We start from the raw sequence: 23,995 nt of genomic DNA on the forward strand, positions 1-23,995 counted from the left end.
CAATATTATTAAGTCTGAAACTTTATTACATTTGAACTTGGAGATTTTTATATATTTTTTTTCTTTTTTCATTTATTTTTTATTTTTTTCTTTTCTTTTTCTTTTTTTTTATTTTTTAGTTTTGATTTTTTATTTTCAATCCTATCTCTGTCTCTCTAATGCCTGTTCAGCTTACTGTTGATTAGTACACTCTCTCTCCCTGTTTATATCTTTGAAACTTTTTTGTGTTTGTTTTGTTTTTTTCTACTTGTTTATTTGTTTTTCCCTTTTTCTTTAACTTCTTTGCTTTCCACCTCCTCTCACCCTTCCATTCTAAATATTACCATTGTTGTTATTACAATCTAGAAAATACTTAATTGCACACAGTACAGGGATAATAACAACACCGAGGGCAATGATGGGAAGACAGAAAAAACAGGGAAACCAGTTTCCCCACAGCAAAAAATTAGTACAGGAAACAGAGGGAAATGAAGAAAACAGATACTCAGATCCAGACTCCAACAAAATGAAGATAAACTATGCCAAAGAACCCCATGAAGCCCACAAGAACAATCTAAAAGAAAAAATACTACAGGTACTCTATGAGAATTTTATAGAGATAATACTGGATATGGTCAACCAAAATGTACAAGAGACACTCAAGAAATTCCAAGACAACAAAAATAGAGAATTTGTAAAGGACAAGAAGAAATAAAAGAAACCATAGAAGCACTGTATAAACACCAAAGTGAAACAGAGAACACGATTAATAAAGAGATAAACGAACTCAGGACTAAAATAGACAACATTAAAGAGGAAACAACTCAGGATATGGAAAACCTCAGAAAAAAGAATGAAACAGAATTGCAAAACAAAATGGAAGGCCAATCCAGCAGAATAGAACAAAAACAAGACAGAATCTCAGAACTCAAAGATGAAATGGTAATTAAAGGAAAAACTGAAGAACTGTTAGTTAAACAACTCAAGACCTGTGGAAAAAAAAAATGCAAGAACTCACCAACTCCATCAAAAGACCGACTTCTCAACAGAAACATTAAAAGCAAGAAGAGTGTGGGGTGAGATCTTCTGGGCACCGAATGAAAATAACTTCAACCCTAGGATACTCTACCCAGCAAAACTATCATTCCAAATAGATGGAGCAATAAAAGTCTTCCATGATAAGCAGAAACTAAAACAATATGTGACCACAAAGCCACCACTACAAAAGATTCTTCAAGGCATTCTGCACGCAGAAAGTGAAATCCAACATAACCATGAAAGGACAAGCAGCACCAAACTACAGGAAAAGATAAAGCAAGAAAGTAGAGAGTAACCTCAACTTAGGTACACACAATCAAACCTTCAAACAACTAAGACAACTAAATGACAGGAATCACCACATACCTATCAGTACTAACACTTAATGTTAATGGACTTAATTCCCCCATCAAAGGGCACTGTTTGGCGAAATGGGCTAAAAAGGAAGATCCAACAATTTGTTGCTTACAGGAGACCCATCTCACCCACAGAAATAAGCATAGGCTTAGGATGAAAAGCTGGAAGAAGATTTACCAAGCCAATGGCCCCCAAAAACAGGCAGAAGTAGCAATACTTATCTCTGACAAAGTGGACTTCAAACCTACATTGATCAAATGAGATAAAGAAGGAAAAAGGGGAAATAGACCAAAAGGAAACAACAATTATCAACCTATATGCACCCAAAGTCAATGCACCCAATTTCATCAAACATACCCTGAAAGACCTAAAAGCATATATTAACTCCAACACAGTGGTTGTTGGAGACTTTAACACCCTATTATCATCAATAGATAGGTCATCCAAACAAAAAATTAACCAAGAAATCCTAGATCTAAAATATACCATAGATCAAATGGACCGACTTAATGTCTCCAGAACATTTCATCCAACTTTTACACAATATATATTCTTCTCAGCAGCCCATGGAACCTTCTCCAAAATAGATCATATCCTAGGGCACAAAGCAAGCCTCAGCAAATATAAGAAAATAGAAATTATACCGTGCATACTATCTGATCACAATGCAGTAATAATAGAACTTAACAACAAAAGTAAAGACAAAAAGCATGCAAACAGCTGGAAACTAAATAACACACTACTTAACGAACAATGGATCATCGATGAAATTAAAAAGTTCTTGGAAGTCAATGAAAATGAAAACACAACCTACCAGAACCTATGGGACATAGCAAAGTCAGTCCTGAGAGGAAAGTTTATAGCCATGAGTGCATATATTAAAAAGACTGAAAGATGCCAAATCAATTACCTAATGATACATCTCAAACTCCTAGAAAAACAAGAACAAGCAAATTCCAAAACAAATGAGGAGAGAAATAATAAAAAATAAGAGTTGAAATCAACAAAATAGATACCAAAAAACCATAGAAAGAATCAATGAAACAAAAAAGTTGGTTCTTTGAAAAAATAAACAAATCGACTGACCCATGGCAAACGTGACTAAAATGAGGAGAGAAAAAAAAAACCAAATTAATAGAATCAGGAATGCAAAAGGAGCGATAACAACAAACACCATGGAAGTCCAGGAAATCATAAGAGACTACTTTGAGAACCTATATTCAAATAAATTCAAAAATCTTAAAGAAATGAACAGATTTCTAGATACCTAGGATCATCCAAAACTGAACCAAGAGGATATTAATCACCTGAATAGATCTATAACACAAAATGAAATTGAAACAGCAATCGAGTCTCCCCAAAAGAAAAGACCAGGACCTTATGGATTCTCTGCTGAATTCTATCAGACCTTTAAAGAAGACTGATACCAACCCTCCTTAAACTGTTCCACGAAATAGAAAGGGAAGGAAAACTGCCAAACACATTTTATGAAGCCACTATTACACTTATCCCAAAACCAGGCAAAGACACCTCCAAAAAGGAGAACTATAGGCCAATCTCCTTAATGAACATTGATGCAAAAATCCTCAACAAAATAATGGCAAACCGAATTCAACACATCAAAAAGATAATTCACCATGACCAAGACTTCATCCCAGGAATGCAGGGGTGGTTCAACATATGAAAATCAATAAACTTAATAAACCACATTAACAGAAGCAAAGACAAAAACCACTTGATCATCTCAATAGATGCAGAAAAAGCCTTTGATAAGATCCAACACCATTTCATGATAAAAGCTCTAAGAAAACTAGGAATAGAAGGAAAGTACCTCAACATTATAAAAGCTATATATGACAAACCTATAGCCAGCATTATACTTTTTTTGTTGTTGTTTTATTATTCATATGTTCATACAATGCTTGGGTCATTTCTCCCCCCTGCCCTCAAGCCCTCCCTTACCACCCACTCCACTCCCTCCCTCTCCCCCGACCCCCTCAATACCCAGCAGAAACTATTTTGCCCTTATCTCTAATTTTGTTGTAGAGAGAGTATAAGCAATAATAGGAAGGAACAAGGGTTTTTGCTGGTTGAGATAAGGATAGCCAAACAGGGAGTTGACTCACATTAATTTCCTGTGCGTGTGTGTTACCTTCTAGGCTAATTCTTTTTGATCTAACCTTTTCTCTAATTCCTGGTCCCCTTTTCCTATTGGCCTCAGTTGCTTTTAAGGTATATGCTTTAGTTTCTCTGTGTTAAGAGCAACAAATGCTAGCTAATTTTTTAGGTGTCTTACCTATCCTTACTTCTCCCTTGTGTGCTCTCACTTTTATCATGTGCTCAAAGTCCAGTCCCCTTGTTGTGTTTGCCCTTGATCTAATGTCCGCATATGAGGGAGAACATACGATTTTTGGTCTTTTGGGCCAGGCTAACCTCACTCAGAATGATGTCCTCCAATTCCATCCATTTACTGGTGAATGATAACATTTCATTCTTCTTCATCAGCCAGCATTATACTTAACAGAGAAAAGCTGAAACCATTCCCTCTAAAATCAGGAACCAGACAAGGATGCCCACTATCTCCACTCCTATTCAACATAGTACTGGAATTTCTAGCCAGAGCAATTAGGCAAGAAGAAGGAATAAAAGGAATACAAATAGGTAAAGAACCTGTCAAAATATCCCTATTTGCAGATGACATGATCCTATACCTTAAAGACCCAAAAAACTCTACTCAGAAGCTTCTAGACATCATCAATAGCTACAGCAAGGTAGCAGGATATAAAATCAGCACAGAAAAATCATTAGCATTTCTATACACTAATAATGAACAAACTGAGAAGGAATATATGAAAACAATTCCATTTACAATAGCCTCAAAAAAATCAAATACCTAGGTGTAAACCTAACAAAAGATGTGAAAGACCTCTACAAGGAAAACTATACACTTCTGAAGAAAGAGATTGAGGAAGACTATAGAAAGTGGAGAGATCTCCCATGCTCATGGATTGGGAGAATCAACATAGTAAAAATGTCTGTACTCCCATAAGTAATCTACATGTTTAATGCAATTCCCATCAAAATTCCAATGGCATTCATTAAAGACATTGAAAAATCTACCGTTAAATTTTTATGGAAACACAAGTGGCCACGAATAGCCAAGGCAATACTCAGTGAAGAGAACAATGCTGGAGGTATCATGATACCCAACTTCAAACTATATTACAAAGCAATAACAATAAAAACAGCATGGTACTGGCACAAAAACAGACATGAAGACCAGTGGAACAGAATAGAGGACCCAGATATGAAGCCATACAACTATAACCAACTTGTCTTTGACAAAGGTGCTAAAAATATATGATGGAGAAAAGACAGCCTCTTCAACAAAAACTGCTGGGAAAACTGGTTAGCAGTCTGCAAAAAACTGAAACTAGATCCATGTATGGATCAAAGATCTTATTATCAGACCCCAAATGCTAAAGTTGATACAGGAAAGAGTAGGAAATACTCTGGAGTTAGTAGGTATAGGTAAGAACTTTCTCAGTGGAACCCCAGCAGCATAACAACTAAGAGATACCATAGGTAAATGGGACTTCATAAAACTACAAAGCTTCTGCTCAACAAAAGAAATGGTCTCTAAACTGAAGAGAACACCCACAGAGTGGGAGAATTATTTGCCAGCTACACATCAAAGGGCTGATAACCAGAATATATAGGGAACTTAAAAAACTAAATTCTCCCAGAATTAATGAACCAATAAAGAAATGGGCAAGGGAACTAAACAGAACTTTCTCAAAAGAAGAAATCAAATGTCCAAAAAACACATGAAAAAATGCTCACCATCTCTAGCAATAAAGGAAATGCAAATTAAAACCACACTAAGATTCCACCTCACCCCTGTTAGAATAGCCATCATTAGCAACACCACTAACAACAGGTGTTGGCGAGGATGCAGGGAAAAAAGAGCCCTCTTACACTGTTGGTGGGAATGTAGACTAGTACAACCACTCTGGAAAAAAATTTGGAGGCTACTTAAAAAGCTAGACATTGATCTACCATTTGATCCAGCAATACTACTCTTGGGGATAGACCCAAAAGACTGTGACACAGGTTACTCCAGAGGCACCTGCACACCCATGTTTATTGCAGCACTATTCACAATAGACAAGTTATGGAAACAGCCAAGATACCCCACCACTGACAAATGGATTAAGAAAATGTGGTATTTATACACAAATGGAATTTTATGCAACCATGAAGAAGAATGAAATGTTATCATTTGCCGGTAAATGGATGGAATTGGAGAACATCATTCTGAGTGAGGTTAGCCTGGCCCAAAAGACCAAAAATCGTATGTTCTCCCTCATATGTGGACATTAGATCAAGGGCAAACACAACAAGGGGATTGGACTTTGATCACATGATAAAGCGAGAGCACACAAGGGAGGTATGAGGATAGGTAAGACACCTAGATAGCATTTGTTGCCCTCAACGCAGAGAAACTAAAGCGTATACCCATTAAAATTAAAGCAACTGAGGCCAATAGGAGAAGGGGACCAGGAACTAGAGAAAAGATTAGATCAAGAAGAATTAACCTAGAAGGTAACACACATGCGTAGGAAATCAATGTGAGTCATCTCCCTGTATAGCTATCCTTATCTCAACTAGCAAAAACCCTTTGTCCTTCCTATTATTGCTTATACTCTCTCCACAACAAAATTAGAGATAAGGGCAAAATAGGTTCTGCCGGGTAGCAAGGGGGTGGGAAGGAGAGGGAGGGTATTGGGGGATAAGGGAGGGGGTGACCGGACGGGGGAGTAATGACCCAAACATTGTATGCACATATGAATAAAAATAAATAAATAAATAAATACAATAATTGGGGTCATATTTCTTGTTGTAGGTTGGTTCCCTGGGAATTGGTTTCTGGAGTGAGTTTTGTGTGCAGGAGGCAATTAGGGATTTTCCTTGAGGAAACTACAGCTGTGCAGAAAAAGGACTGTAGGACTGGGCAGAGGGGTAAGTTTAGCCTTGATTTAGTTGCTGTGGCAGAGGAGTCAAACAGGGACTTTAGATCTGAGATGGCCATTTATTTAGATTTATCCTAATGGGGAATGTGTTCCTGGATACAAGTTATGCTTCCCCAGTGAGAGCACAGACTTGAGAGGTAGCTTCATTTCTGGAGAGGGACTCAACTGCGAGCTATGTGTAGATGTCCAGCATCTGTGGGAATAGGGCCCCAACGGGGATCTGAGTGGGGTACTTCAGTTCTGGAAGCATAGTCTTTGCTTGTCACTCACTCAGCACCTGTGTTTGTTGTACTGAGGCACATTATGGCATGTACAAAAGTTCTTACAATATATCAAATATATTATACTTGATTTCACCCCCTCCATCATTCTCCTTTACTCCTTTCCCCCATTCCTGGAATCTTTTCAACAGGTCTCATTTTTCCATTTACATACATGTGTACACAGTATTTGTACTAAATTCACCCTCCTACACCCTTTCCCCACATCCTCCCCCCTCCCCTGTTACCAAATCCCAGACAAGAGCTGTTCTGCTCTCCTGTTCTCAGATTTTGTAAAAGAAAACAAAAATGACATTTGTCTTTGTTTAGGAAAGCTATACAGGGAGTTTTCTTGTGACATTTCCACGTATATAGGTATTATAACCCAAATTGGTTCATCACTATTTTTCTCTTTTCTACCTTAGTCCCCTTCTTATGGTGATTTCAATATGTTTAAAAATTCCATGTCATTCTTATATAGAAAGTATATCAACCATATTCACTTTCTTAACTTCCTTCTTTTACCCTTCCTCTTTCCTGTGTGACCTCCTCTTAGCATGACCTGTTTGTCATTATATTGCTGTATTTGTATTAGGTCTATATTCCATATATGAGAGAAAACGTGGTTTTTGGCCTTCTGAACCTGGCTAACTTCACTTAAGATGATGTTCTCCAGTTTCATCCATTTATCTACACACGACAAAATTTCATTCTTCTTTGTGGCTGACTAAAATTCCCTTGTGTATAAATACCACATTTTCTTAATCCACTCATCAGTAGTGGGGCATGTTGGTTGTTTCCATAGCTTAGCTATTGTGAATAATGCTGCAATAAACATGGGTGTGCAGGTGCCTTTGGATATGTATCCCTTTGGGCATATCCCTAGGAGTGGAATTGATGGATCATATGGCAGTTCTATTTCTAGTTTTTTGTGGATTCTCCATACTGTTTTCCATAGCTGTTATGCTAATTTACATTCCCATCAACAGCGTTTGAGGGTTCTTTTTTCTCCATATCCTTGTCAACATTTGTCATCGTTTGTGTTCTTCACGGTAGTTATTCTAACAGAAGTGAGAGCACCTGATTTTTTAAACTAAGGCCAGTAAGGAACCACTCACAAACCAGAAGTTTCCAGTCCATTTATTCACCTCTTCATCTAACATCTGTATCAATTGGGTATATCAAGCACTGTTTTAGGTATTGGGATCCAGCTTAAATGATCACTAGCCTTCCAGATTTTTCTATTTGTAGATATATGTATGTATGTAGATACACACATACACACAAAAACACAAATAAGAGAGAGAGAACAATAGAGAGAGAGAGAGAGACAGAAAGAACGAGAGAGAGAGACAGAAAGAATGAGAGAGAGAGAAACTCATTGTATAGCTCAGACTGGCCTCAAACTTGAGATACTCCTCCCTCTGCTGAGATTACAGGCATGTGCCATCACTCCTAGGTAAGCTTGGGTCTCTTTTATTTTCAGGAATTTAGAATTAAGTGAATTAGCAAAGTGAAATGGAAACCTAAAATATAACTGCTGGCCTTCTCTTAATTGTTCCTTTGATATGAACTATTGCCAAATCCAATATTCTCCATTTGGAATTTGAGGCATCCAAACTAGAAACCTAAATATCTGGCTGTTATTTCCAGCCTTGTTTTGTAGTCAGTAGAGATAACTTCAGGGTTCAGTTCTCAACAATATGGATTTGTCTTCTGTATTCATCCGATTTATTGGTAATGGTATTGAATTGAACAGAACCAAGGACAGAAGAATGAGCTAGTCTGAAACCGAGCTCTGCAGATTTATTTAAAATCCTTTGTGATATGCCAGTTACATGGCTAAGAAAAGCAGGCCTGTCCTAGTTCACACTGGAGAAGGGCACTCTTTCTTAGCACCTGGTAGGTTTTCTGAATCCCTGATCCACTGCCACTCTCCTGGAGTCACCCAGAAGCAGAACGAGAGATGCCCCTAGAGTGTTAACTGCTAGGGATGGGTCACTTGACACTGCCCTATTTCACCTCTGCCTGGCAGCAGCTGTCTCTGTATAATTTACATACTCATTTTGCTTCCAGAAAGAGACTTGGGACCTCTTCCTATTATTTTAGGAAATCTTCCTATCATTAATCTCCCATATGTGTCCGATCAGCTCAGAAATTTAGGGCTGAATGTGTCCTCAACCTCATATGGTAATGATAAGAAGATGCTGAAACTGTATAAAAGATTTGGACCAGTGTGTCTGTAATCATCATTTCATGTATTTAAATTTTGTGTTTGGTTATGAATCATTCTTTTTTGGGCACTTCATAATATCTGGATTTTTGCACTTACTTGGTTGGCCTGGTTGTGTAGTCAAGATTCCAATGTCACAGTCAAGTATTTATCTCCCTCTAAAGTACTTGAGGGTTGGCAATGAAGTGTCAGCAATGATTAGTCCCTGTACGTATGGATTTTGAAAATATTAATTTCCTGATGGGGTACTTAGAAAAAACTTACATTGTTTCCCAGTTTCCATTGTCAAGTTCATTCTAGGACCTTATAGACAAAAGCTTCTATCATACTTAATACTTGGTATGAACTCCAAGGAATTACATATTATTTTATTGTACTAGAATTTTGTGTGTGACATCAGGAGTATTCATTGAAGTGGACTTCTGTCTGTCAAAAGTAGACATTTACTTCATGATGGCATACTTTCATATTAAGCTGGAAGATGCTGATATTTCGTAATGTTGTTTGGCATGGACCTTTGGTTCTTACTGTATCTCAGAAGACAGGCATGTGTGCCTTCTCCCACACCTTCTGATGAGTTGCTCCTGGTAATCTAGGAACCACAGTCATCAGAAGTAGGAAACATAGAACAAATGCAATTATGAACGATATTCATGACTGGGCTGTCTTTTCCAGCTGCCTCTTTTCATTTTTGCTGAGAAGACCAGGCTGAAACATCTCCTCTTTTGCTGAGTTTTCCTCACTTCTCTTTTTCCATTTGTTATGCATTGCAAGCTGATGATTTGGAAGGAGGAAAAGAGGAGGATCAACTGATGAACTTTCCAGGTGGTGCTTTCTGGGTTTGGAGAAATGTGGAGAGGTCCAGGTGCTCCTTTTCCTCCTCCTTCCTCTTCTCTTTGTTCTCTATCCATCAGAATATTCCTTCCCCAATTCTGCCTGTAACATTCGAACTCAGGAGCCATTTTCTGGTATTTTTGATGTTATCAGACTGCTTCAAAAGCACTTGTAAGTGGTCCTTGTCCTCCACCATTACAGTGTCCAACTATAATTTTGCATAATTTTATAATCTTTTTCCCTCTGCTGCTTCTCTGCTCTCTCACACTCTCTCCAGCTGAGTACACCACAAGAACACTATGGTGTTAAGCAAGTATGGCAGAAGGATGTAATTACTATGGCCACACAAAACATCTGTGAATCATCCTTTCTTCTTTTACCTCTCATCATCCAGTTGATCACTGAGGAGTTGATTTTTTGGTCTTAATCTTTAATCTTTGTCTCGTGTCTCTTATTGGTTGTTCTGCCACTCCTTTCTTCTATACTTCCCCATTGCTGTTCTCATATGCTGAGGAGCTTTCTCACTCATTGGCTGGCTACCTACCTTGTCCTTCATCAGTTTGTTTTCTGTTTTGCTGGTGGTGATTTTTCCCCAAAAAATTTTGTCAAAGGAAAGGTAGGAGATTTTCAAACCCTGAGATGAACAAGTAGAAAAGTATGGTGGGATGGGGGGAAGTGGTCAGTGTGGTTAGGCCAACTATGTTTGTTTGCTACTTCTTTCAGTAATTAATTAGGCTTCAACCCTACCACAGAGACTGAGAGGTAAAGGCTTTAATATTCATCATGTTTACATTTCAAGGTGTGTTAATTTCAAAAATGCTCATGATTGTTGAGATCTTTGGCCATTGTTTGTTTTCTTAAATTATTAGTGTGCATTAATAGTACAAGGGAAGTTTTAGTGTGATAATTCCATAGATGTGTACAGTGTACTCGGAATAAGTTCACCCACTGTTACGGTGTTCCCTTAAACCTCCTTTTGTTCATTGTTAATTTCAGTGTGTTCATGATCATGTAGTTGGGGTTTTCTTTTTGCCTGTCTTTAATTGCTGGGTTATAAAACTGACACAAAGCTGGGAAAGATTTATATCTCAAAAGAGTAGGTAGGGGAGGAATTTATAATGGAAAGTTTGCTAAAGTAAAGGCTCAGAGAAATAAGAGGTCAACGGTCTGTAGTCAGAAACCTGTTTAAATGTTAGTGAAGCTGAGGGGAACATTAAAGCTGTCCCAGTCAGTGGCGATCTAGACCTTCATGTCCTGTTGGAAACATGTTGTCATCTCCCCATCCCTTTGAGAATGACGTCTCAACTTCTCAATATAAAGAAACCTGTATTGACTGAGCCTCTGGCCTCATTCTCACTCACTTCACTGTGCATTTACCTACCTTCTTAAATCCTGAAGATTTGCTTCTTCCCAGGCCTTGTTTTCTTCAGTCCAAGGAGGGTATAAAACTTAATTTTCTTTGAAAATTCTTGTTCCTCTTGTCAAGTTATTTTATTCTTGTCACTTGAGTGACCTTTCGGAATTCTGTCTGGTCTGGAGTAATGTGTAGTTCTTCTGATCCTCAACACACTTGGTGCCTATCTGTCAGAATTCCTGTCACAAAGAAACCATTCATAAGATGCTTTTAAATACTCCCCTCCTCTTTAAAGTCTACAAACACCTTAAAGGCAGCTATTTTGTCTCACTCAGTATTGAATGTTCGACTCATGGCACTAGAGGTGCCCCTGACACCAGAAACTCCTTAAAATCTGTTTGCTGATATGATTAACTGAATGACTTATAAACCTGGAAACTATGTTGGCCCAATCTCATATATAGAAGTTTGCCAAATTAAATGAGAATGGAAACCATAAGTTACTATTCAAGATCATAAATGCCATAAACATTTAAAAGAACTTTTTAAAAAGTGAGTTGCATGTTCCTTTGGTTACCTTCTCAGGTTGTTACTCTTGTGAAAAAAGCAGAATTTGATGTAATTTGAAACCCAGATTTATAGAGAATAAACTAGTTTCTAGAAACTGTATCCTTTAGCAGAAGGCAGGGAAAACTGCCTACTTCTCTTTTATCTTGTGAATGATACTTTAAATTAACCATGGGCAGGACTTGGTTAGCTCATGCTAAAGAATCCAAATTCTAGAATTATTTTTAATAACAAGAACCAGGGGTGTGAAATCTTTTACAAACTCCAGGCATGGCATGGCAAGGTATCTTAGGGTGTTATGTTTCTTTCATATGTTGATCTACCTACTAGTTGCTCTTTGCTGGTTCTAATGATTACAGGTTGTTGTAAAGTACCTTTGACCCACAGGTGGGAAGATTTCATTGAAATATTGCAACTGAGTCTGTCTCATTATCAGCCATCCAATAAGAATTTAATCCCTGATAACCTTGGTGCATTTCAAACTGATGAGGTAAAGTGAAAAGATCTGTGTTTCCCACTACCATCTTCTTTTAGGGCTTTCTTTTCTTACTCTAGTCCTGCCTCCCCTTCTTGATGTTTACTCTTAGGTCCTTACTCCTATTATGTCTTTGTCTTCTTACATATTGTTACTGCTGTGGCTAAGAACGAAGGTAACACTTACTTTTTCTGACAGTATTATCTGATAACAGCAAAGTATCCACCCATGGGAAACTCAACATGTTTCCTTGAATTTTTTTATTTAATAGACTATTTTTAGAGCTGTTTTAAGTTTATAGGAAAATTAAGTAGAAAGTGCAAAGAGTTCCAGCTATCTTTTCAACCTCCCCAGTCCTTCCCACCAAATTTCTCCTACTGACATCTGTTAGTGTGGACATTAAGATTCCCTCTTGTGTTTTGTAGTCTTACAAGTTTTCATAAGTGTATAATGATATATCTACTACTACATTATCAGATTATCAGAAAAATTTCACTGCCCTAAAATACACTGTGATATAACCTTTTATTTTAAGAACCTTCCTATCCTCTCCCCAACTTCTGGCAACCATCAATCCCTTTTTTATTTCTCCATGGTTTACCTATTCTAGAATGTCATGTTATTGGAATTGTAAAGTATGCAACCTTTTCAGATCAGTGTCTTTCAATTAGTAATATGCACTTAAAATTCTACCATGTCTTTTTATTGCTTGATAGCTCATTTATTTTTCTTATTGTAGTATTCCATTGTATGGGCATACTACTGTTTATCCATTCATCTACTGAAGATGTTGGTTTGCATCCAAGTTTTGACAATTATTTTCAAAACCTGCTGTAGACATTCACGTGCAAATTTTTGCATGGACATAATTTTCACCTCAGTTGGGTAAATTCCAAAGACTATGATGCTGGATTGTATGGTCTGAGTATATTTAGTTTTGTAAGAAACTTCCATGCTGCTTCCCAAAGTAGTTGTGCCATTTTGTGTTCCCAGCACTAACAGATAAGAACTCTAGTTGCTCCACATCCTCACCAGCATTTGGTGTTAGTGTTTTGTTCTTATTGTTATTGTTGTTTTTGACATTTTCATAGATATGTACTGGTATCTCGTTTTATTTCGCAATTCACTAATGACAGAATATTTGATATGCTTCTTTACTATCTATGTCATTTTTAGCTACATGATTGTTCATATCTTTTGCCTGTTTTTAAAAATTGGCTCTTGTTGAATTTTAAGGCTTCCATGTGTTTTTGGACTGTTCCTTTATCAGATATGTATTTTACAAAGATATTCTTCAAATCTGTGGCTCGTCTTTTTATTGGTTAGGTGTTTTTCATAAAGCTGGTGATTGCATTTTAGTAAAGTTATGTTTATCATTTTTTCTTGCATGGATTATGCTTTTGGTATTGTATTCAAAATGTCATTGCCAGACCTGAGCTTTCCTAGCATTTTGCCTGTGTTATTTTCTTAGGAATATTTTTGTTGTTGCTATTTTCCAGTCTATTGGTTGTTCAATACCGCAGTAAGTTTTTTAAAAAGATAACAAGTACTTAACACAAACTCTGTTTTTGTCAACAAATCTGAAATTGATCCTTAAGAAAATGTCAGATTTTGTGAAATGCATGTCTGTATAGTGCTCATACAAAATACATTGATTTTAAGATTGTCATCTATATTTTGATGGTTGACTATGTTGTTCAAACTTCTTTCTTATTTTATGATGTTTTATCCCTGCTCTTCAGAAAGTGTCAACCTTTTTCTGAGCCTCCACAGAGCCTCTGCAATTCTAGTATTTTTATGTCTTTTTGGAACTAAAAACCCAATCTTTTCAAACCCTTGCAGTTTCTGAGACGCTTTTCTCTAAGGAATCACACCTTCTTTTAATAATCACATGGAAGATAGTTTTGTTTGTGTGTTGAATAAGTAAGTGGTCCCACTTAGCTGCAATTCTGTTTTAACAAGAATTGCACTGTAATAGCAAAAGTGTCAGATAATTAAATCCTTCCTTTTTTTTTGTTCCCATGCTGAGCTCTCAGCCCTTAATTTTCACAGCAGACCTTGTCAAACACATCACACTACCTTGCAGAGAATGAATTAACTGCTGTGAGTTTCTCCCTTTTTATAAATCCCATTATTAGTTTCATGTGAACTTAGTGTCAGAGGCTGCTCTTTCTTGTTTTGGCTCTGAGGGCCTCTGCGTATGGCACAAAGCAGCCAGCTGTGATGCCCTTCATGTCCTGGTAGGCTTGATGGATTCTTTTATTTACTTGCTTGAGTTTAGGCTTTATTTAGGCTTTAGAAGCTTGGTGCAGCACGGTACCTACTATAAAAGTTCTCATATGTGGTCTGCTGAAATTGCTTTGAGGATTTATGAATGGCCAGTACCTGTTGATAATAGAATTAGAGGAAAATGTGATGAATCTAACGAGGCTTAGAGGAGTGACTATAGGATGGATTTGCTGTCAGTATGCTTTAGAGCCATTGGCTTAATCTTCACAGTAATCCAGAGAGGTGGGCACCGCTGTCTTGATCATTACATAAGGCCTTCACACTACAGTGCAGAAGAATCAAGGGCAAACTAAGCTCATCAAGCAATCAAAATGATCAAAAGTACAGATTGTTGTACCCAGTACCATCAAGAAAGTATCTGTAATTATGATTTTTCTGTATGTAGTTATTTACCAAGGAAGAGTAAGCATTAAATGAATGCTATGAGAACACCTACCTTAGCAAACCTACCAAATTGTTCATGGTGAATGCTAGCCAGACTGGAAACTAATGTTTGCTAAACATCAATCAAAAAAATCCCTGGGAAACACCTTTGAATGTCTTGTTCATCTGATATAATGAATTTTTCACACTTCAAAGGAGAGCATGGGATTTGTTTATGTTTAGTTTATGTCAGCTGTCAGTCAACTTTTCAGTACTGGAAATTCTAATGTAAGGATTTTAATAGCAAAGCAAGTCGTGTGGTTTTCCATCACAGTTTTGATTAAAGTCTGATGTCGTCCTCATTTCATGTCTAAAGACCCCAAAATGATGAACACCTGCTCACAATTTACAGTTGCATTTCATTGTAATGTAAACAGCATTCACTTCCATTCTTTGGACCCTAAATTATAACTATGCAGTCTACAGCTCTAATAAGCTTGATACATGATCTCTAAGTCCTTCAGAAGCTGGCCTAGTGGAAAAAGACATGAGTGAGAAACCTTTGAAAAGGACCCCATGCCTGCCAAGTATGTTCATGAAAATGGTCCTGGTCCAGTCATTTGCCTAGGCTTCGAATTGTTTAGCATGCTCGTTCTTCATGTCTGTTCACAGATTTTCCCTTATGAGGCTTTACAAATGGGACTTGTGAATCCATCCTCTCCCTGTCAGCCTTCACCTTTTTGAGCTCAGGGTTGAAAGCTAATGGAGACTCTGTCTATGTGGCTTAAGTTGCATGGAGAGTAGCAATAGTCAGAATAGGGGCTCATAAGTGAAGGAAACCTTGGGTGCACACCAAGTTGTTCCACTTGGTACTTGTAACATTTAGGGTGTGTTATCTTTCTGACACACAGCTTCCTTATTTTCAAATCAGGAATAATGACATCAACCTCTCAGGATTGTAGCAATATTAAATAGCATAATAAGGTTGGCACATTTTTTCATTAATGTAAATGATTTTCCTTTCTTCTCCTTCCTGCTTATCTTCCTCCTTTCTTTTCCTCTCCTCTTTTGTTCTTCCTCCTCTTCCCTCCCCTCCTTGGTCCTCCTATTCTTTTTCCTCCTCTGTCTTTCTATCATATAATCATCCCAATGTTTTCTACTCATGCTGAAATTCATGTAAATCATATTTGGCCATGTAATATAAGCCCTTATAACATGACTCAAGAGTATGTATCTTTAATATAGCATGCGTTGGGCCATGCTTCTCGAGCATATGTACAAGAAAGTCTATTCTGGCCTGGCCAGCTTTTCCAAAGGTAGATTTTAAGTTATCCATATAGGACGATAAATGACCACAGCCTCTTGGCCTCAGCCACTTCTCTGAACCCTTAGCACGTGGCTTAGAGCACTGTGTCTGGGGCAAGAGCTTCTAGCTCAGCCTGGTGTTTGAGGACACGTGAAGTTTACACGGCCATTAACCTTAAATACCCACCCACTGTGAATTTTCTGTTGGACTCATCACAATTCAGCATATCCTTAAGTTGTACCTAGGCAAAATTTGATTCAGAAATCCCTGGGAGGGACAGTATAGCTCAGAGTTAATCCATAAGGATCTTTTGTCATTCTTCAGTCAAATATTTATTCATTTGAGGAAATTCTTTGTCTTTCCCATCATACCTCTTGATCTTTCGAAACTATTTTTCCAGTTTTCTTAAAACTCGAGGCACTTTCTATTATAGCCTTCAACAATTTTGGTTTTAAACATTTTGAGCAATTTAGTCTCATGGACAGGGTGCCTAAACTGCATGCATTTGCTGACTCTTCCTAGCATCTGTGGTGAAACATATATTTTAAAAATCATATTTTGACATGTTTTCTTTTAGTGAATATATGCTTTAAGAGTTTATTGTAGATAAAACGGTATACTTGTGGAATGGTTGCTATAAGGCTTTGAATTTGTTGAAAATGAATTTGTTAATTAATGTAGTATTTGGCATAAATTGAATAATGAGCTGAAGAAGAAAGAATTAATTACTATGACCTGTTGGCATTTTATTTCAAACGTGAATATAATGGATTTCTCAACCCGTTAAGTTAATCACGCTCTGGATGATGAGACATTTAAACTAACAGGAATAGGGAAAGGGGTTCATTTAAACTAACAGGAATAGGGAAGGGGTTCATGGAATCAGGGTGATGTCTGAGAGAGAAGGCAGGAGAGGACTCATGTTTTGACTGACACAAATAATCGGTGGTATAATTTCCTCAGGGCCAAGGACCACCAGTTAACTCCACACCTTCTTTTCTGTTTCTGTACCTGAATTTGTCAAAGCTTAGTCACTGTCTTGAGGATTCTCTTCCTGGTTTGCAGATTGCTGCCTTCATTTTGTATCCTCAATTATATGTATATTTCCTAGTGAAACAACTACGCTGGCAAAAGTGGATCTTCTTTACTTGCTCCACTGATATAAATTCTCATCTCTTCCAGAAACATTCTCACAGCTAGAAATAATGTTTTATCACCCGTGTTTAGTTCAGTCAAAATGACATATATAATTAACCATCAGAATGTATACATGTAATTTAAAGATCAACTGTAGAGTAGGTGTATACATTGTATACCTGCCACCGAGATTAAGGAACAGAAATGCCTCCCCTTCCCCCCGCCTTTTTTTTTTAAACCAGGGCAAGTACTATACTGATTTTTTGCATTTGCATTTCTCTTGATAAATATTTATCACAAGTGAACGTACCCCTAAATCAGATACAGAATATTTCTGAAAAACTGAGTAGCAAACTTAATTAAATCTCTCTGTGTAAGGAAAAGGTGATGCAATCACTTTTAGAGAAAGGCTCCCAAGAGAACTGAAAGAAGTCTCTACTTGTTGTCTGGCTTTACCTTTTCCTGGGAGTGCACCTGTTTCCATTCTGAGAGGATTTAGTGGGCAAGGTGATAATTGTGTCCTGAGAAGTATTTGGTTAGCAGGAATTCTATATATCAAGCAAAAATATTATTAAAGGGAACGTCTTTGAATTTTTCTGCTCTGCTGTGACTTTTCTTTTGGGGAACAGGTTGAGGCAGAGAACATCTGGAAGGGATATAGTGTTATTATATGTGTGTATTCTCATATATACATACATATCTCTATATGTATGCATATATATCTATATGTATATATGAAATTGGTGCAGGCTTTCCTAGATTCTCTACCTTTGGTTTGAAAAATAGCTCTATAAAGATTATGAACATCTTAGTGAGAATAGTTCTCTGCACATCTGTCTCTGGAGTACAATGCTCCAATTCTTTGGCAGCCCAATATATTCATGTCAACCTGGAATCTTCCAGCCGCCCACCCCCTTGGAGATTTCTTTTGCTTCTCTCATGTGTCCTTAGATTTCCAATTCCTCATCCTTAGCATAAAGTCAACTTTTATTGGGGCAAATAATCCAGTAGCTTCTTGATAGAAGCTGTGTACTTTTTATTCAGCTCTTGGATTTGTTTGATTGTTTGGATTATACATACAACTTGGATCAGTAAGGCTTTGCTTCATTTGCTCCTCTACTGTGTATTTGTAAAGTTCAAAAATATTCCAATTCTTGATCCTTTGTTTATGCTCTGATTTTTCCTTTCTGGATACTTGTAGACTGTTCTTTTTTGCCCTCAATATTCTTAGATTTCAAAATAAAATATCTTCATATTGTTCTATAGTTATTGTGCTGGGCACCTGTTGGGACATTTCAGATTGGAAATTAATATTCTTTAGTTTTAGGAAATATTCTTCATTTTTTTTCTTTTCTGAGAATTACTTCTTTTTTTCTCTAGTTCTTGGAACTCCTGTTGCTTGGATGTTGGACCTAATGCTCTTTTCTTTTCTTAGCTTTTCTCCCCTGTTTTCATTTTTTTCTACTTTTGTGCATAGATCCTCAACTTTATCTTTTAACCTTTCTATTAAGCTCTGTATTTATTCTATCACATTTTTGTTGTGAAAGGATTTTGTACTTTTTGTCCTATAAATGATTTTCCTTCCCCTTTTCTCTGTCATGCTCTTTATCTTCTTGAAATAAAATCACATTTTCATCTCATAGATGGGCCATTTTCTCTAACTCTTGTGAGCATGTCAAAGATACTACTTTTAAAGCTTTTCCTCCTTAATAGCTTCTTCTAGCTTCTTCTTTAGAGGGATTTGTCAGTTTTCTGATGTTTTTTTCTGGCTTTTTGCTCATTGTTCAAAGTGAGAAATGTAAAATCAAACCAGAATCTCTGAATTTCTGGGTAAAGCTTATTGATTTCAAGTTTTGATATTGGGGAACTAGACAAACAGTTTTGGGGAACTCTTAATCAGTGCTCCTTTTAGGTCCATGTGGGAAGTGCCCCAGCTTTAGGTGGTTCTGCTGTGGTCTCTTCCAGGTTTGCCCTACTTCTATGGATGATATGTCTTTAGTGCTGAGGGAAAGGACTCAGCCAGAGCTCATTCTACCCACTCTTAGATTATGGTTTAGGTTCATAGAATTCTTACCCCAGTAGTTCCAAGTATACTCCTGGGATGTAACTGGATCTTATCCTCTGATCTGGTCTCCCAGGGACAGTGTACAGTGTGAGTACAACTAAGTCTCTTAGAGGGGTGCTATTTTCATGGAATTTGAAGAAAGTTTGAGGGTGTAGCCTGGATTATCTCCATGCATGTGCACAGGGCCTCAGCATTTTGGATGAAGCCCCAGAGAATGGAAAGAGAAAGGGGACTGGCTATGGACCACAAACTATGCTATGCTCCAACACTATGAGACTATAGGAATTATGAGTTTTGAAACTGCATTCAGGTATATGTGAAGATATCTATTTGCAAGGCAGGAAATGGAGCCTATTTTATATAAAAGTTTATACATACATGTAGATCTATTAAGTAAAGGTCTTTTTGTTCTTGCCCTGGGCTTTATAAGATCAAATCTTTATCTTCTTGTCTTTATCTTCTTGTCTGCCCCAGGTTCTCCCATAGGTTTGTCACATTTCCCACAGAAGAGTTCACCTCTTTGTTTCCAAGAAGGCAGGGTCTGGTTGCCAGCTTTTGGGGTGCTCAGTGAGGGAGAGGGTAGCTGAGGATCATTGCATTCTGCAGATGGCCATTTAGTCCCCATTTTCTGTAAGCTGCACCTGGCATGAGCAGGTAGTGGGGACCTAGTCATCCAGCATCCAGTGCTCCTGCCCTAGCTGTCCTGTTTGTCCTCTGCTTCTGACATACCTGTCACTGCCAGTTGGTAAGCCAAAGTTGAAGGCTTTGTAGTGCAAATTGTGTTGGTTCCCATTCATCCCCACCTATGGTTTAGGATTAGACTCTATAAGGCTTTGAGTCAGTTACCAGTTTTCCACCCCCTTTTTCTATTTCGATTTTCTCCTTACTATCCCTGCTCACTTTTGCTGTGTTTCATTATTTTTTTAAATACATCTACTGCAATTCAGCAGCATTGCTGATGAGAGAGAAGAATGCATGTTAAATCTGTCATCTTATTCTAGAAACAGGCTTTTTTCCCTTTCTTTCTTTCTTTTCTTGCTTAGTTAGAACTTGTAAGTTCCATTTGATCCCTACAATAAACATTCCATTATGTAGATTGAGTATTGGCTGGTGCTTATTGGAATCTGAGTTTCTAAGACCAAAATAAGATGAATCCTCAAGACCAGGAGTAGTGGTACCAGGACCCAGGCCATAAGCACTCTCATGACTCTTAATTTAGAAGGAGGAAACCTCAGTGTAGTTGGCAGCTGGTTATCAACAATACAAAAAAAAAGGACGGTGCTAATTTTCTATGAGTTTCTGCCTTCTCCTTAGAAAGCCCCAAATGGAAGTGTCAGACTGTAATATTTTTGTACTCCAGTTATTTTTTCCTACTGTAGAAAGAGTGCAAATTACTTTTAAGTAAGAAAGAATATAACTATGCTAGCTGACCCTTGTACTATAATGATACAAATAAAGACAGATGTCACCCTGTATCCATTTTCTAATAACAGATGCTCAAAAGATAGTGAAGAAAGAGAGAACTAACACTGATGTTTTGGTCATCCAGTTTTAAATACAGCATTGTGTTTCATCTTCACAAAATCCTGGAAGTACCTATTCTAAACACCATTGTTCAAGCCAAGGCTCAGAGGAATTGAGTAACTTACAAGAACAAAGAGCTTAGCCAGGCACCGATGGCTCACACATATAATCCTAGCTACTCAGGAGCCTGGAACCTCATGACTTTGCCAGGCCAATCTGGGCAAAAACACTGTGAGACCCCCATCTAAACCAATAGCTTGGCACAGTGGCAGGCACCTGTCATACCAAACTGCACCAGAGACTGAGATCAGAAGGATCACAGTTCCAGGCTAAGAACTGTTTAGTTAAAAGCAGTTATTTTTGCTCAGCTACTTGAAGAATAGGAAAAGTTGTTGATTTTATACAGATGGTAGAAATAGAGCACACATCTTTGAAAACTTTTTGCTGGCTATTCCTTCTTGATTCTACACCTTGAATATTCAGTCTTTAATTGTAGTTTAAAATATTTGCAGCCAGGTACATTGAATAATTTATATTTGGACCAGACTAACTCTTAAGTATTAATAACAAAAGGAAATTAGAGGTACATTTCTCTAAAATGTATCTCCTAATTTAAGAAAATATTGATTAAAATAGTTTTCTCTACCTTTAATAATTTTCTCTACATTTGAGATGAAAAGAAAGTATCAGCCAAATATGCTGATGCATGCATGTAATCCCAACTACTTGGGAGATAGAGACAGAAGGATTACAGAGGTCAACCACAGGAAAAAGTTAGCAGGGCCAGATATTGTGGTACATGCCTGTTATCCCAGCCACTCAGGAGGTCGAGGTAGGAGGCCTGAGACCAGTTGGAAAAAAAGCACAAGACCTATCTGAAAAACAAACTAAAAGCAAAAAAGACTGGGAGTGTGACCATCCTTAGTATGGTCAAAAAAATAAAAATAAAAAGATAAAATGAAAAAAGTGAAAGTAACATTAAATACATTAGCAAGATTATTTCTATATTCTATTTGCACAGCCTTTTGGCTTTCCCTTATTATTCTTTGGCGTTAGAAATCTTCTTCTTCTGTTTCCAAGGTGAATCACCTTGTTGGGATCCATTTAGTAGTACAAATGATTTCTTCAATCAGTACTTTTAAGGGATTTCCTTATTAGGTTTCCCTTTCATTCTCTTTCAAGATACATGATGGCTATGCTAAAACATTTGATGCTTCCATTTATCTTTCAATAATCTGGAAGTAGTCTCCAAAATATGTGGCACTTCGAGGGTCTCTCACCTTCTGCTTACTAACTCTTGTGCTTAGCTTCTTAGAGAACAGGCAAAAGAAGCTCCAACCCAATGCACATTGTCTACTTTGTCTACTTCTACTTCTGCCTGCTCTGGAAATTGAATTATATCTTGAAGACACAATTGCAAAGACTCTAGCCATCCTTCTTTTTACAAGCACTTACTAAATGTCTACCATTTCTCTAGCAGGCATTGGAGAAATGAAGGTAAACAAGCTTTATCCTTGATGTGAGAAGACTCATATTCATTCACAGGCTTCCATAGTTCAAAGAGGTGATGGATGCTTTGAAGATTTATATATGCAGGACTTCAGAAGCACGAAGGAATGAGGTGGTAGTATTGATCTGGTCTCCCTAGAAGAAACCGATCTAGGGGATTTATTGAGAAAGAAACTCTATTTGGACCATCCTTATTCCTCTAACTATAAGTCCAAGTGGGGCTCCATATCCTGCAAGGAGCCCGGACTCTACTTTCAGTGAGAATTACTCTCTTTCTCTTCTAATAATCAAATGCCTCACTTCATACATTTAAAACAACTTGTGCCACACTTCTTATTATTTGTTTATATGCATACCTCCTTTACTTCTTTGAGAGTTCTTTAAGATAATTTTGTGAATTTTAAAATATATCTTATTTGGTATATTTTTCATTTTTAAAGTCCTCACACTTTGCATTTTCAGATCGCATTTTTTAGAAGACTAAAAATAAATTCAATCTATGGATGATTTCTAAAAGTAGTGAACATCTTTGTAATGTCATCTGCTTGCTGGTTTCTAGTTGTTTCATTCAATGTTTTGAAAGTTTTCTTTTTGTTGTTGTTGTTAAATCACGGATCTAACAATGTACCTGTACTTTTAAAGTAAGAAATATGCACATACATTTTTTTGTTGTTTTTTGCAGTACTGGGGCTTGAACTCAGAGTCTACACCTCAAGCCACTCCACCAAGTCTTTCTTTTGTGATTGTTTTTTTCAAGATAGTGTCTGGCAAACTATTTGCCTGGGGCTGGTTTCGAACCTCCTGATCTCTGCCTCCTAAGTAGCTAGTATTATAAGCATGAGCCACTGGTGTGATGTTTTGGAAAGGAGACTATTTTTCAGTATCTTGGGGATCTTATTGATTCTATTTGAAGTAGACCTGTCCACTAAAGCCACTGTATGACTTTTGCCACGACCTAAGTAAGGTATCTTAATAGGCACACAACTTGGCTACTCCTTAGTATTAACTGAGTTCTTACTGTCACCACACTTAGGCTGAGCATTTTTAAACTCAGTTGGATTTTAAAGCTAGGAACTTTCTAAAAACTTTTCAGTTTTGCCTCTTTCTCAATGTCTTCTTCTTCCTTCTTCTTCTTTTTTTTTTTTTTTTTTAAGATTTTAGACCTTCAGTTTTGGTGTTGGCCATCAGGTAGCAACACTGCCTTGAGTACTTCAGTTTCATAAACAGGGAACTGTTGCAAACTGACCAAAAGATTAAGCCTCATGCATTTAGGAGGAAAGGGGTAACTGTCCAGAATCCTGAATTTTTGACTCCTCATGCTGTCTATTGCAAATGCAGGCATTATATTATCAGCTGGCTGTGAGCAACCTTCCAATTCTGCTAATCCATTGTTACTATGCTGTTGTTAGCTTCACCTGAGGACCACTGAGGTAAAATGAGATGTCGGTGGCAGGAGCAAAATGGATCATGCAAGGAAAGATAACAAGTGCAGTCAGGAACAAGCTGAAGTGATAGGGAGGTGCAAAGAGTGGGACAGAGAGTGCTTATATTTTGTGTGGAAATAGTCCAAATTCCCGTAGCATTTATGAGATTATTTTTTTAACCCTGAGAAACACATTTATGTCAGTCTAGAAAACTCAAATACATTATTTTAGACTTTTCTTTTTCCTTT

At 37.3% G+C, this 23,995-nt stretch overlaps 1 protein-coding gene across 8 annotated transcripts in view; it reads left to right on the forward strand.

Moving 5' to 3' along the window:
- Dgki (diacylglycerol kinase iota) overlaps nucleotides 1-23,995 on the forward strand; it is a 444,865-nt gene that overhangs the window by 327,249 nt on the left and 93,621 nt on the right. The window lies entirely within an intron of this gene.

The sequence above is a fragment of the Castor canadensis genome, chromosome 2 (genome assembly GCF_047511655.1).
Source record: "Castor canadensis chromosome 2, mCasCan1.hap1v2, whole genome shotgun sequence".
Taxonomy (NCBI): domain Eukaryota; kingdom Metazoa; phylum Chordata; class Mammalia; order Rodentia; family Castoridae; genus Castor; species Castor canadensis.